At 49.8% G+C, this 14,701-nt stretch overlaps 1 long non-coding RNA gene across 1 annotated transcript; it reads right to left on the bottom strand.

Annotated features, from left to right (window-relative positions):
* Positions 1-10,518: 10,518 nt before the first annotated feature.
* LOC123379423 lies at positions 10,519-14,259 on the bottom strand. Its single transcript, XR_006583804.1, has 2 exons — positions 13,855-14,259; positions 10,519-10,815 (listed from the first exon to the last, which is right to left on the bottom strand). It is a non-coding gene; the product is annotated as an uncharacterized LOC123379423 (long non-coding RNA).
* Positions 14,260-14,701: the final 442 nt, after the last annotated feature.

Genomic DNA, 14,701 nt, shown 5'->3' with positions numbered 1-14,701 from the left:
TAAGTTGCAGACTGTACATATCCAATGACGCCATTTATTTAAAGTTTTAAAGCACTCAAAGTCCTTATTATTTATGGAAATATACAAAAAGCCCACCTAGAGGTAAGAAAGGCTGTAAACCAACTTGAAGACAGGGGTTACCTCTGAGGAGGGAGAGGAGACAGGGGATGGACGGGACACACAGAAGTATCTACACAGTCTCTACAGGATTTTTAGTTCTTTAGGCAAAATATTCACATTTGTTGGATGTTATTGGTTGAGCACACGGAGATATTTTACAGTCCTTGCTGTTCTCTGTGTTTGAAATGTTTCATTTCAGCTTGTACATTTGAGGAAAAGGGGGAAAAATGGAAAGTTCTGAGCGAAGCATCGCTTTCTCTCCGCTTCATTGTGAAGTCTGACACCGAGAAGAATGTTTTTCTGATCTCTGAGTGAGTCCAGGCAACTTCTTCGATGAGAGTGTATCAAAGCGCGGAGGGGCCTAATGAGACACCAAGCGTGTCGGGTCAACCCCAAGTCTCATTTTCCTGAAACTTTGGCAACATTCTAAAGCACTGCGATTTCACACTCCTCAAACTTCAATATATAGATTGTAGCTTCAAAGCCTAAAAATGATTTCAGCCCCCAAAATATCTAACCTGAAGATCATGAAGAAATATCTGCATACAGCTAATAAAATTCCTTCAGCAGATACGGGTTTCGAAAGTTCAAATTTCATATACGCTAATAGAGTTACACATTTCCGTTTCCACCGATGCTTGAAAATGTATGTAGAGACTTTAAAACACCACGTAAGGTCAAGCTAGTAAGGGAGACTCTTCCTACTTTCTTTCTTCCCTTCCTTCCTTCTTCCTTCCTTCTTTTTCTTTTTAAATAATTGTAACATCTTCAAGCGAAGCACAAAACCTCTTTTTTTCCCCTCTGAACTGAGAGTAAGTTGTTGACATGATGCCCTCTCACCCCCTAAATACTCAATGTGTGTTGCTCACAAACAGGCACATTCTCTTTCTTTACCCAAATGCAGCCACCAAAATCAGAAAGCTAACGTTGAGACATTCCTACGTCCAAGCCCCAGATCCCATTCAAGTTTTGCCAATTATCCCAATAACACCTTTTGCAGAGAAAGGATCCTCTGAATCATGGGTTGCCTTGAGCTGCTGGGTCTCTTCCATTTCTTTCAGCCCGGCACACTCTCTCAGCCTTTCCTTGACATTTATAACCCGGCACTGTTTGAAAATAACAGGTTGGTTATTTTATAGATTGTCCTTCCATTTGAGTTTGTCCGATGGTTCCTTTTGATTAGACTCCAGTTCTATGTTTTTGGTGAGAATTTCCAGGAGCGAGGGTGTTTTTTCATTGCGACCCATCAGATGGTGAACAATGTCAGTCTGTTCCACAGTGTTCACTCTGATCTCTCGATTAGGGACCCTCTGCCAGGTTATTCCACTACAGTTACTCTTTTCTCCTATGTGATTTCGAGAGGAGATAGTTTGAATCTGTGCAAATATTTAATTCTTCCTCAAACTTTCCGTTTCTTCATTTATTTATATCTGCCTGAACTTGTGGTTCCCTGTCTTATCTAGGGAGTTATAATCCCTTACTCTGAGTATTTATTTTGCAGCTCAGATTTCCCCTGATTTGGCCGGTGGTAGTTGGCTTTTGTATCCTTTTAAACCACCCTCATCATGTTTTGAAACGCCCATTGTTTCCTGGCACAAGAAGATGGCCCAGGCTCATCTCGTCCTTCCTCTACCCCAGCTCAGAATCACCCTTCCAAGGAGCATTACTAAACTGTGATATTTAGAAGCCAAGATCTTGGTGCAAAGTGTGCTCGCAGTTAATGTGTATTGCAACTCCGAGGCTCGCTCGGTGGTCAGAGCCAAGACGTGTATGCATGCACGTGCACACACGTATATAACAGTGGGTTCACACCAGCACCTCTGATTCCAGTCCAACAGACAGATTTCATCCATGTGTTCTCGCTTTCCATATTTGTAACTCTCTTCTCCTTAGTGACAATCTTAGCCTCCATTACCCTTATTATAGCAGTGTATTTGACCGTTCCTCTTAGTTTCCTGTTGCTGCTGTAACAAATAACCTTTTCTTACCTTTCTAGAGATCGTAAGTCTAAAAGCATTGTGCCAGTGGACATAAGAATCCCCTTAGGAAGGCTTCAGGGGAGACACGGTCTTGCTTTTTCCAGCTTCTAAGAGGACACCTGCAGGCCTTGACTTGGCCCCTTTCTCATGTGCTCCGTAATCGTGTTCTGTCCTCACGTCTTCTACTCTTGGCTCTGATCCACCCCCCATATAAGGACCTCGTGGTGACATTGGACCTACGTGGATAGTCCAGATAATCTCCCCATCTCAAGATCCTTACCTCAATCACATCTTGCCATAGAGGTAACCCTCCTAGGTTTGCAGCAACAAAAGATGTGTTTGGGGATCAAAGATGTGGACATCTTTGGGGCGCCTTGTTGTCCCTCTTCCCCCTGTGTGGATGTCGTCCTCATTCTTTCTGGTCCCTGACACCCGCCACAGGACTGACCTGTGAGAATGCCCTCCTTATCCCATCCTGAGCCTCCATGGCTTCCCACCGTGGGCCACACACAATTGCTTTAGGACTGAATTGCTCAGGAAGAAAAAGGAAGAAGCAGGGAGCAGCAAGATCTTCTGAAACGCACTTTTTCTAAAACTTACTAACAACAAATTCCCAAAGTGACCATTTCAAATTATATTCGCTTCTACAGAAACCCTGTATCAAAGACGTGAGAGAATGGTACCTTGCCTCTTTATTTTTCTCTTTTCATGTTGGGAAAGCTGGAGTTGGTGTTCTTTGTTGATGATTGCCAGAAACCCATCTTGAGCTAGTTTCAGCAAAGAAGATGCACTTACTGGCTTCTATAACCAAACCAAGGCAAAGAGGTACCAGGACTGGCCTCAGGGAGGGTGGGCACCAGGGACTCCGATGGCATCAGGTGCTTTCTCTCTGCCGTCTCTGCGTCCGTCTCGTCTTAGATGCATTCTCTCTAGCTAGAGTCAGGGTCGCAGGCAGCCCTTTGCGTTCATAAGGTCTTAGCTTCTCTGTGAACAGAGACTTCTCTTTCCTGCCACCATTTTTGAAAAGTCCCATTTCTGACATTGATCAGGTGTTACCCCGTAGATCAATCACTGTGGCCAAGACAAGGTCAGTTACAAGTGCTCCTATTTTGCCCTATCGGAGCACACTTGGAACGTGTTTGGGGACAGATATTGCCAAGTCTTGCAAAGAGACCCACACACATGGACGTGCGTTCATCGCCCTGCTTGGTAGAGTGAAAAGGCTCTGAGCTGTCAGAGAGGTCATCAGGTGTATGGTTTACAAGAGACAGAAGCGTTGGGGGAAGAAGCAAAGCCGAAGGACCGAGTCCGTGTGTTTGAAGAGCTCCCCTCAAGACAGGTGGCGGGTGTAAGGTAGTTCGGAGCCAGAAGCAGAGACGGAAGAGGGCTCATCGTCTGGCTGCCGCAGGTCGTGGCTCGCGCCCTGCTGCGGATGTCCCGCAAGTAGGACTACGATGCAGTAGGGCTTTTAAAGTCCCTTCCAGGGGCGCCTGGGTGGCGCAGTCGGTTAAGCGTCCGACTTCAGCCAGCTCACGATCTCGCGGTCCGTGAGTTCGAGCCCCGCGTCAGGCTCTGGGCTGATGGCTCGGAGCCTGGAGCCTGTTTCCGATTCTGTGTCTCCCTCTCTCTCTGCCCCTCCCCCGTTCATGTTCTGTCTCTCTCTGTCCCAAAAATAAATAAAAAACGTTGAAAAAAAAATTTAAAGTCCCTTCCAAACTTGACATTCAGTGAAACCCTGCTGTACGCTTACTGACCTACTGCCTCTCAGCTACAAATTCACCCTTTTTTTACTGTCTTGTGACAAGGGGCGTGAGCCCCTTGCATGGTTTTACCGGGCCAGTTGGCGTGATGTTTAGTTGTGTCAGTGGAGGGGCCGGAGGGGCATGGCAGAAGGAAGCCTTTCGCTTCCCAGTTTGGCTGTGCCACTTGTGGAGTTCCCTGTGTACATGGAAGCCAAGAGCAGCCACCAGCTTCCCCCCAGCCCCCTACATGGTTTTGTAGCAGAAACTTGGGTGGTTTTTACGCAAAATCCATGTTGCCTCTGATGACACATTTCATGAACACCTTTCCCCAGTGCTCTAGAGGACAGAGTTCCCGTTAAGTCCTGACCATGAGTCACCATAGCAACATCCCTGGCATCCAGGAAGCCGTGGCCATGCCCTCTGCCACGAGGCCTGGGTCTCGGCCTGGCGGTGATGTCTGCCTCTCTATCTCCCAATCCTCTCTTCCTTAGAGCCCCCTTACTCCTTGCTGGCCATTCCCTCCTTACTCTAACCCGTTGTTAGAGTTAATAATGTTTTACATTAGAACCTCCCTATTCAGGTTACTGTGTGGTTTCTCTCCTGTTAGCCCCTGATGGATGCATCGGCCTTGCTCCTCCTGATGTCTTCTCTCTCCCTCCCATTCAGAGTGTATCACACCCTCACGGATCCAGAGACCTTTTCTATAGATCTGTGGGCACAGATTGTAACTCGTATTATTTATGTAAAACGCACAAAGGATTAATAACCCCTCAAGGGTAAGGGAAGGTTTCTTAATCACCTATTTTCCCAGAATGGAAGAGACGAGAAGGGGCAGGTATCAGAATTACCTGGAAGCTTTTCCCAACTGCGCTTTCCTCCTGGAGCGTAAGAACCACTAAAGATTAAGTCCATCTCATGGGGTGCCTGGGTGGCTCAGTCGGTGGAGCGTCCGACTTCAGCTCAGGTCATGATCTCAGGGCTTGTGGGTTCGAGCCCCATGTCGGGCTCTGAGCCGACAGCTCAGAGCCTGCTTCGGATTCTGTGTCTCTCTCTGCCCCTAAGCCACTCGTATTCTGCCTCTGTCTCTCTCAAAAATAAATAAAAAATTTAAAAAAAAACACTCATTTAAAAAGAAAAAAAAAAGATGAAGTCCATCTCACACTCCCCGCCGTGGCTCCGAGTTGCTCTTTTAGGGCATGGTGTCCTGCCCCTCAGAAACAAAGACACCTTGTGAGCCTCTGTCCTGGACCCTGTCTGGCAACGGGGCAGAGAGCGGGCATGAGGGAATTTTCTGACCAAAGACCTGCACAAATGGAATAACGATGCAGGACAAATCTCCCGCAGTGGCTGGAACAAGTTGAGATGAAATAATTAAAACATCACCAAAGGAAACACTTTCCTTTCCCGCAGGTTGTATTTTTTTGAGACCCTTCCCACTCCTGTGACCGTCACAGGTGCTTACAAACCCGCTCTGAACACAGGCCTCCCGGGGTCCCCACCGTGAGCGACCTGTCCCTCAGCCCTCCGACCATCGTGCCTCACGCACTGGCCACGTAAGTACTCACAACCATGTGCACGGATGAGGGGTCTCCCTATCTCTATCTGAGCCTTAGTTTACTGAACTTACAACTCTGTTCCCAGCAACTGAGCCGTATGCCGGCTCAGCCAGTGTGCCCTCCTTGATGGAGACCCTCTGGAAGCCGTCTTCTCTGTTGTGGCTCATCTTCGGTGGCGTCTCAAGGTCTTGGTCTTTTCCACCTCCACAGAGCTCTCTGTAAAGGATCGAAAGCATAAATACGCCCAAATGTCGTCAGCGGCTGTCTTTACGTTGGGGGGGGGGCAAGTGGGGTGTCAAAGACCTTCATCTGCCCTTTAGCTCCAGGCCCCGCCCTCCTCTACCTGCTCCCCACCCGGGAGGCTGAGCCACTGGACGCGTCCACAGGCTCTGGGCACTCTGGTTTCCGGTGGGATTTTGCAGCAAATAGGAGGGGAATGTCACCCTGTTCTCCACCGTCACCCCGGGGTGCCTCACAGAGCCACCAACTCCACGCAACTCTGTCTCCTCTGTAATGGTGGATCCAGGGGCCATGGGGCTGACACAATTTTGGAGGGGGTCCCCTTTCAGAAAGAGAATACGAGAGGCACCTGCGGGGCTCAGTCGGTTGAGCGTCCGGCTCTCGATTTTGGCTCAGGTCATGGTTTCATGGTCTGTGGGTTCAAGCCCCACATCAGCTCGGCACTGACAGCATGGAGGCTGCTTGGGGTTCTCTCTCTCCCTCTCTCTGCCCCTCCCCTGCTCACACTCAAGCGCTCACTCTCTCTCTTTCTCAAAAATAAATATTTTCTTTAAAATTTTTTTTAATGTTTATTTCTGAGACAGAGAGAGAAAGTGTGAGTGGGGGAGGGGCAGAGAGAGAGGAAGACACAGAGTCCGAAGCAGGCTCTGGGCTCCGAGCTGTCAGCACAGAGCCTGACACGGGGCTTGAACTCACAGACCGTGAGATCACGACCTGAGCCAAAGTCGGTCACTCAACCGACTGAGCCCCCCAGGTGCCCCTAAATAAACATTTTTTTAAGAAGAAAAGGAATAGAAAGTTATGAATAGGAAACACTGTGCCCCTGCATCACCCCGCGTGGGGTGGGGGATGGAACATACCAAAGGGAACTTGAAATCGAAGTGGAAAGAGAAACGTGTTAATCTGATGGCGCTTAAAACGTGTTACTTCTACAAACGTTCTAAACAGTGGGGTGCTGTGACCACACCCTGAGAGCCTCTCCTCTCCCCTGGCCTGGGAACGGTCCATGCAGTCTCACTGACTTTATCGTGACCCCCTGCTTCGGGCTCTGGGGGCCACTCAGGCTGCCTGGCCCGTGTCACCCACTACCTTGCTATGTACCCCCTTTGTGGGAACACATACTTCAGATCTCCCCGTTCTGATAGAGTCGTCACAGTATCCATCTTCTTCTTTTTTCTTTTTCGTGTTTATTTATTTATTTTGAGGGAGAGTGAGCATGAGCAGGGGAGGGGCAGACGGAGAGGAAGCGAGAGAATCCCAGGCAGGCTCCCGGCCGTCAGCACAGAGCCCAATGCGGGGCTTGATCCCATGAACCGTGAGGTCATGACCTGAGCAGAAACCAAGAGTCGGTCACCTAACTGACTGAGCCACCCAGATGCCCCTCACAGTATACGTTTTCTTTTCTTTTCTTTTCTTTTCTTTTTTTTTGACAAGAGCCAACATCTACAATTTTTTTCCAAATAAAATCACCCCTCCACCACCAGCACACAAGTCTTGGGTCACGGCAACTCCCAGCGGTCACCACTGTGTACAGAATAAAACAGAGGAGGAAAAGTCTGGGGAAACACCCCAAAACTCTCAAGGTGGTTTTCTTTGGGGAGGGTGGGGCCAATGTTGATGTTCCCTTAGTTCTGATTTTACTAATTTCCCCAATTGTTCACCGTGTAAAACAGAAACAATGTGAATGAACAAGATGGACGACAGACAGGTGGAGACAGACCCTCCCTCTCCCTGCATTTGCCCCCGTCACCTCCCCTCGCACACACTCAAGGACACGGTCGGTGTCACCTACCAGGAAGCTGTCCCCCCTCCTCCCCCTTCCCCCCTCGGGGTTTCTCTTGCTCTGGGAAATCCCCCTGACTTCCCTACAAAAATGTAAATACTCTGAATCAGGGTATCGGCCAGGAAACCCAGCAGAAAGTCCCACCAGGGGAAAAGACCAGGTTCGGTTACTAACATGGGGATAGGAAGAGGTGCTTGACAACAAGAATCAAGGCCAGAGTCCAAATACTGGTACCCGAGTCCCGGGGCAGGTGGGACCCTCGGCCTCCCAGTTACCGGCCTGGGTGCCCTGCGATGTCGGGACAGGGCTGGCCCAGCGACAGGTGGGAGCCAGCCGGCCTTGGGGTCTCAGCTGCAAGAATTAGAAGACCCGGGCCACAGGATCCAAGCAGAGGGTCTTGAAGGTCTGTGCTCAAATACAAATCCGCGCTCGTGAACTCTGAAAATGAAATGAAGGGGGTGGAGGGAGAGCAGGTGAACAGTCCCAATGCAACCTGTTTCGATGTTGGGGTCAGTTAGGACCTGAATCGGCGGGGGCCTGGATCCCGTTGTCCCACAGAGACAGTGCACTTCGGGAGGTAAGCTCACGGGACAGCCCCCTACGATCAGCTCACAACGGGGCACCCGGGCTCCGCGCGCCTCAGTTTCACGGGGAAATGCTTTCTGAGTTCCTCCTGGGGTTGGGACGGGTGCAGAAGCACACTTTCCATCCTGCAACCACAAGGCTGGCCTCAGGGGCAGCCAGCTTCAGCTCAAACGTCACCAGCAAGGTCCCCAGATACCTGAGCAAGGGACTTCACCTGGCCAGGCAGGAAGGGCACTAGGGCGCTGGGGCACAAGGGGTCAGCATCCTGGCCGGGGCCCCAGGAGGAGGCCTGAGTGCCGCGAAGACAAAGGAGAAACAGGGAGCTGCTCATCAACTGTTAGGCGTCATTCAGGCCACAGCCTGGTTAGGGAGGCTGGGTCTCTTGTTGTGGGAGGACCAGCCTCTCCTGGAGCTGGTCTGGGGCTGCGGGCTCCCCCTCAGGCTCCCCCTTAGCAGGTTGCACTCGCCTGAGACAGGGCAAAGCAGTCACACTGGCCCGGATTCCCTCAAAAAGTAATGCCATCAGGCAATGCATATTTCGCTGCCCGATGACACGGAGCATGTCGACTCGCCCCTGGAAACTGAGACGCTGTTAACCCGGCTCGGTCAGATGGCTCCCCGGCCGGGCAGGTGCAGGGGCGGCAGGGTGCCCACCCCCCACCCCACCCCCAACGTCTCCTGCCAGGAGCTTGTCTGGCAAAGATGCGTCCTGGCGTTCTGGGGCCACGAGGAGGATGTTATGGATTTCTCCCCTCACCCCTCCATCGCTGGGGGAAGGCCAGCCCCTCCGTGACCATGGGGGTGAGAAAAAAACGGGGTATGAAGGAGGAACCCACACCGCTGTGGGTTGGCTCCCTACTGCAAAGCTGGGGCCCTGGTTAGCCACCTTCAAGGAGCACTTGTCGAAAGGCCAGTAAGCATCCCCGGTAGCTAACACTTGGGCTCCAACAGCCGGTCCCCGCCCGCATAGTCGCACCTGCAGGAAGGCTAGAGAGGAGGGAGTGTCTCAGTCCCACTGGAGAAATCGGCGATTCAGAAACACTACTGACCCACTGATCCTCTGGAAAGAAGTGCGTTGAGACTTGCCCCACGGCCCATTTTCTTCGACCGAACACAAGACACGATGTCCATACTCCCAAAGGAAGTCCTGGGGACTATAGTAATTGTACCCGCCATTACATGAGGGCCCCTGAGAGGCGGCCCCCTTGCAGACACAGCAAACATCGGGGGACCACAAACCATGCACCGATCTCCCGGCCCCAGCTTCCACCCTGCTCCTGCTCTCACGTCCAGAAATGCCACCAAGTGGAAGAATGCTGCCATGTTGTACATGTTCGTTCCGTTATCATCTAGCTAAACATTACAACACCTGTTGGGGCGCCTGGGTGGCCCAGTTGGTTAAGCATCCAACTTCGGCTCAGGTCATGATCTCACGGTTCGTGGGTTCAAACCCCGTGTCGGGCTCTGTGCTGATGGCTTGGAGCCTGGAGCCTGTTTCGGATTCTGTGCCTCCCTCTCTCTCTGCCCCTCCCCCGCTCATGCTCTCTCTCTCTCTCTCTCTCTCTCTCTCTCTCTCTCTGTGTCAAAAATAAATAAACATAAAAAAAATTTAAAAAATAAAAGAACTTGGACCTTACACAATAGATGCAAGAAAGAGTACAGAGAACACCTGTATGTTCTGGACTCAGATCCACCTGTTTCTTGTTAGCGTTGCTTCATCTGGGCCTCTCTCTGCCCTCCCCACCTCCCCTCTGTACTCATAATATTATTTTGGCCCTGAATCATCTGAGAATTGTTGCCTGTATCACTGCCACGTTCCTCCTTCTCACTGAGGAGGAGCACAGGGTACCTGGAGTCATCACCCTCCTGACGGGCACAGGGGACACACTCAGAAGGGTGGCCGAGCGGGGACCCACAAAAAATCAAGGGCAGCCTTCCAGAGACCAAGCAGGGACCGCAAAGCAGGCTGGGGCCAGCAATCGTGGAAGCACCCCCTTTCGTGCAGCCCCTCGAGCCTGAAGAGTCAGGGCAGGGCTGAGAGGAGACCCCGAGCCCAGCAGAGCTAGACCCACAGGAGAAACTTCCTCCATGGAAGCCGTGGGCTCAAAGCCCCGTCAGACAGGGAGAGAAGGGGGGCAGAAATGCCTCACCCTCTGAAAACATCTCAGCTCAATCTTGCTGGAAAAGCAAAGAGCCTATCTCATTTTATAGAAACAAAATTTGTCAGTTTGCCGTGGGTTCCTAGTGACTCCCGACAGCAACCTCAAATTCCCCTCAAAGTAGAACTGAGACAACCAAGGCTCTATATTTAAACGATTCTAATTTTTCACCAAGAGATGTTCAACTTGAAGCTTTAAGAATGGCATAAACGTGTGTGCCCTGGCGGTTTGTTCAGGAAATCTATTCCAGGATGGTAATATGTCCTCTTTAGATACATGTAAATGAGCTTTTAATAAGCTTCTTGGCAAGAAATCATCCAGTAAGTATAAATTACAACTAAATAAACACTGAACTGTGCTGGTGTGAGTTTTTATTGGCTGTGATGTCAGACAAAGCTGACATCCGCAATTCTCCTCAACAGCCCTTCCAGATCTTCCCGTTCATGCGTCACACGGGGCCCCCTTCCCAAGCTGCGCAATCGCTCCCGTCCAGAGGTTGGCAATGTCCACTCACATCTGTCCTCTCGCTGGGTTGGCTTGCTCGTGAAAGATGGGACAAGGGCCAGAGCCGAGAGGTCAGAGCAGAGACCTCCACGCACGATGCCACAGCCTTCACGGGAAGGTTGAGAAGGATGGTGAAGGCTCTCGGTCCTGGTTAAAGGGAGAAAAAAATATTCCCTGACAGTTTATAATAACGGGCCAGACCTTATGCAGGTTTGGGGACTGATTTCGATCCACCTGTGCGGTGCAAAGACATCTTGGTGGAGAATTTGGTAGAAAGTAGACTTTCCTGCAGCAGACCGACTGAAGCATGTACAAATGCCCGGAAGAATGCACTCCCAACCCACGTGCAGGGCTTCCTGAGATGAAGACCGCCATCATGAGTTCACAATCAAAATAAACTTAGGAAAATCACCAAGCTCATGAGGAAACAAGGCATCATGAACATTGAGTCAGCAGAAACAACCAATGGCAGATCCAAACCCACAAAGACACAGATATTGGAGCTATTGGATATGGACTAGAAAATCGGGGGTAGAAAACCCCAGACATGGAAAACAGAAATGACAGAGGCGCCTGGGTGGCTCAGTCAGTTAAGCGTCCGACTTTGGCTCAGGTCATGATCTCGCAGTTCATGAGTTCAAGCCCCGCGTCAGGCTGTGTGCTGACAGCTTGGAGCCTGGAGCCTGCTTCGGATTCTGTGTCTCCCTCTCTTTCTGTCCCTCCCCAACTCATGCTCTCTCTCTCTCTCTCTCTCTCTCTCTCTCAAGAATAAAAAAACATTTAAAAATTAAAAAAAAAAAAGAAGAATGACAGATGAAAAGATAGGAGGGCGAGGGAAGTGTCCATCTAATGGAAAATCCAGGAGAGACAGAAGAAAATAGGGGTGACACGATAATGGAGGGAAACAGTACTGAATTTTCCAGAGCTGATGAAAGACACGAATCCTCAAGGTCAGGAAGCGTAACGAACCTCAAGCAGAACACACATTACAAAGCTCAGCACCCGGGTACATTACAAAGAAATTTCAGAGCATGAAAGTCAAAAGTGAGCATGTTCAAGGCAGCCCCAGAGAAAAGACAGGTTGCACAAAGAAATGGCAGTCAGACTGAAATCTGACTTTTCAGAGGCCAGAAGAATGGCCTCCAGAAGTCAGGGGAATAATATCTTCAACACGATGAAAGAAAATAGCTCTGAATCTGGAATTGTAAACTCCGGATAATTATCTATTAAGAACGCATGCAAAATTGAAGCATCTGGGTGGCTCGGTTGGTTGAGCATCTGACTTCAGCTCAGGTCCTGATCTTGTGGTTCGTGAGTTCGAGCCCCGCATCAGGCTCACCACTGTTGGTACAGAGCCCACTCAGGATCCTCTGTCCCTCTCTCTCTTAGCCCTTTTCCCACTTGTGCTCTTTCTCTCAAAAATAAATAAAACATGAAAACATTTTTTTAAGAATGAGTATAAAATAAGGCTTTCTTGAGTTACATAAAGTTCATCTATTTGTGTATACGGTTCAGTGATCTCTAATGCATTTCTAAAGCTTCAAAACCATCACCAAAATCCAATTTCAGAACATTCCCAAGAGGGGCGCCTGGGTGGCTCAGTCGGTTAAGCGACCAACTTCAGTTCAGGTCATGATCTTGCGCTTCGTGGGTTCAAGCCCCACGTTGGGCTCTGTGCTGTCAGCTCAGAGCCTGGAGCCTGTTTAGAATCAGTGTCTCCCTCTCTCTCTGCCTCTCCCCCACTTGCACTCTGTCTCTCTCTGTCTCTCAAAAATAAATAAAAACTTCAAAAAAAAAAGAGTCTTTGGAGTCATCAAAAACTGAGTTTTTTTTTTTTAAACCAACAAAGCCTTCTTAAAAGACAAAATAAAATTATCCCAGAAAAAACAAAACAAAACAAAAAGATCTGACTTACAAGAAGAAAGGATGAACAAAGAAAATAATAAACTTGTGGGTAAATCTATTCAAATTCTGATCATGTATTTGTGGAACGTATTCTTCATGGATGAGGAATAGATACTCTTTTGTAGATAAACACAGGGACAAAATGGCTCTCTTCAGAGCACCAGTCACTGAAGGCCAAAACTCTAGTAACTGTGCTTATAGTTTTATAGCCTATGATTTGAAATGTAGTAGAGAGGGAAAAAAAAATAGTATATTGTTAAAGAGTCATTATCTCACTGCGGAGATGCTCTGAGCAATTTTTACTTCCTTATTTACACTTGAATAGTTTTCCCATGTTTTCTAGACTCATCATTGCTGGGGGTGAAATGATGAAAGGAGACATCCTTGTCAATGACAGCGCATGTCTGCAGCCGGGGGCAAGGGATGCTCCCCGAGGGAGGGACACCAACATGTCTCTACCAACCCCAACTTTCAGGCTCCAGAAGCTTCACCCCCAGAACCACCGCAATGGTGGGTCCGCACTTCCTGGGGGGGGGGGGGAGGGGGCAGGCTTCTACCTGAAAAGCCAGGGAACTGATGCGGTATTCATTTACAGTGAGAATAACCATCTCCAGGGCCAGAGCGCTTTCTCTCCCTACAAGCAACTCATGGAGAGAAGCCAAAACATAACGAGGAGGTCTCCCTACTGGGGGGCGGATCCAAAGCAAAGGGAGGTCAGGCAAGCACACTGCTTTCTTGCTGAAGGCCAACATAGCCTAGGAGTCCTGCTCGCCCCGGGACCAGGCGACCCACAGTGTCCCATCCCAGGCTCCCTATCCCCAGCACAGTGGCTGCGCAGCCACTGCAGTTCTGCCCCTGGACCCCCATGCCCGCAGGCTGACCACTGCCTCCCCTCCCTTGAGTGTGGGTCATCCTGACTCAGGAGGGTGGCCGTGCTGGCGGGCCTGGGCGCCCTCTCCAGCGTCAAGGGCGTCTGCCCAGCCTTGCCCGTTACAGCTTAGATCTCAAGACACCCTTACTCCCTTAAACCTAGGCTCTCACTGTGACCGCCCAGGACTGACCCATTTTATTACATTTGTAGTGGAAAAGTAGCTGTGTATTAAAGTCACACGTAGAATAGCCCCACCAGGGTGCACAGAGACTAAGAGACACAGAGGAGATCACTGGCCCCTGAAGCCAAGGGGCCTCGGCAGGTGGGTCCTGAGGGGCCATCCTTCCAGAACGAGCCACAGGTGGAGTCCCCTTGTGGGCATATGCCAGTTACCAAAGCGCCTACTTTACCTGCGACTCAGCAAGAGTCAGTCTGCACGTCACCAGTTACCCAGTGTCTCCTGAGACCAGCAAAAATTCTTCTGTGCCAACAAAACGTTTCTGTCGCCTGGTGCTTCACAATTTACAAAGGCCCGCCACCGAATTTTCTCGCGTTTCCTCCAGCCACATACACAGTGCGCCTCTGAAAAGGAAGCAAAACTCTTGTGGTCAAAGTACAGCTCCCTGCTTTGTAGTCAGGCTGAAAAATAACCCAGAGAACAGCTGTTCCAGAACTTCATTTCCTTTCTCACATGCTCTAAACTTGGGGCTTTTCGGTTCCCCTCACACTGTGAGTTTAAGGCATGTGAAATTCAACAATGAGAGACTACACCATGCAAATGGCTTCATAAATAAACATGACTTCTCTTTCTAGTAATCTAAAAGTATTTGGCTTGGAAAACACCGTGAACTTATAAAAATACATTCCCAGGGGTTTTAGTTTCCATCCCCCGAGAGAGAGGAGATCCCGGATTACATGCCGTGAAATCTCCCGGTTGTATAACCGAGTTGCAAAGCGGAGCATTAAAACCTTGCCGTCCTGAGACGCGAGTCCATAGGGAATTTCCCCCCGTCCCCTGCTCACCGGTGCAGACAAGCATCAAGGAGGAAAGGGAAGTAGGAGACCAGGCCCTGCTGAACTTCCTGACCTTGAATGGCGTTGAACCACACTCAGAAGAGAAATGGATTGTTCCGGTTGGCCAAGTTCTCTCTTATGGACAGCTTGCACGGATTCCTCGCATTCTGTCCATCCTTACAACCGTATCTTGAACATCATTCTCAAAGTATTTAGTATATGCCCACGGCACCCCGGCTTCAT

Source organism: Felis catus, chromosome C1 (genome assembly GCF_018350175.1).
Source record: "Felis catus isolate Fca126 chromosome C1, F.catus_Fca126_mat1.0, whole genome shotgun sequence".
Classification (NCBI taxonomy): Eukaryota; Metazoa; Chordata; class Mammalia; order Carnivora; family Felidae; genus Felis; species Felis catus.
Note: the sequence above shows the minus strand (reverse complement) of the source record. Positions and strands in the feature narration are given on the sequence as shown.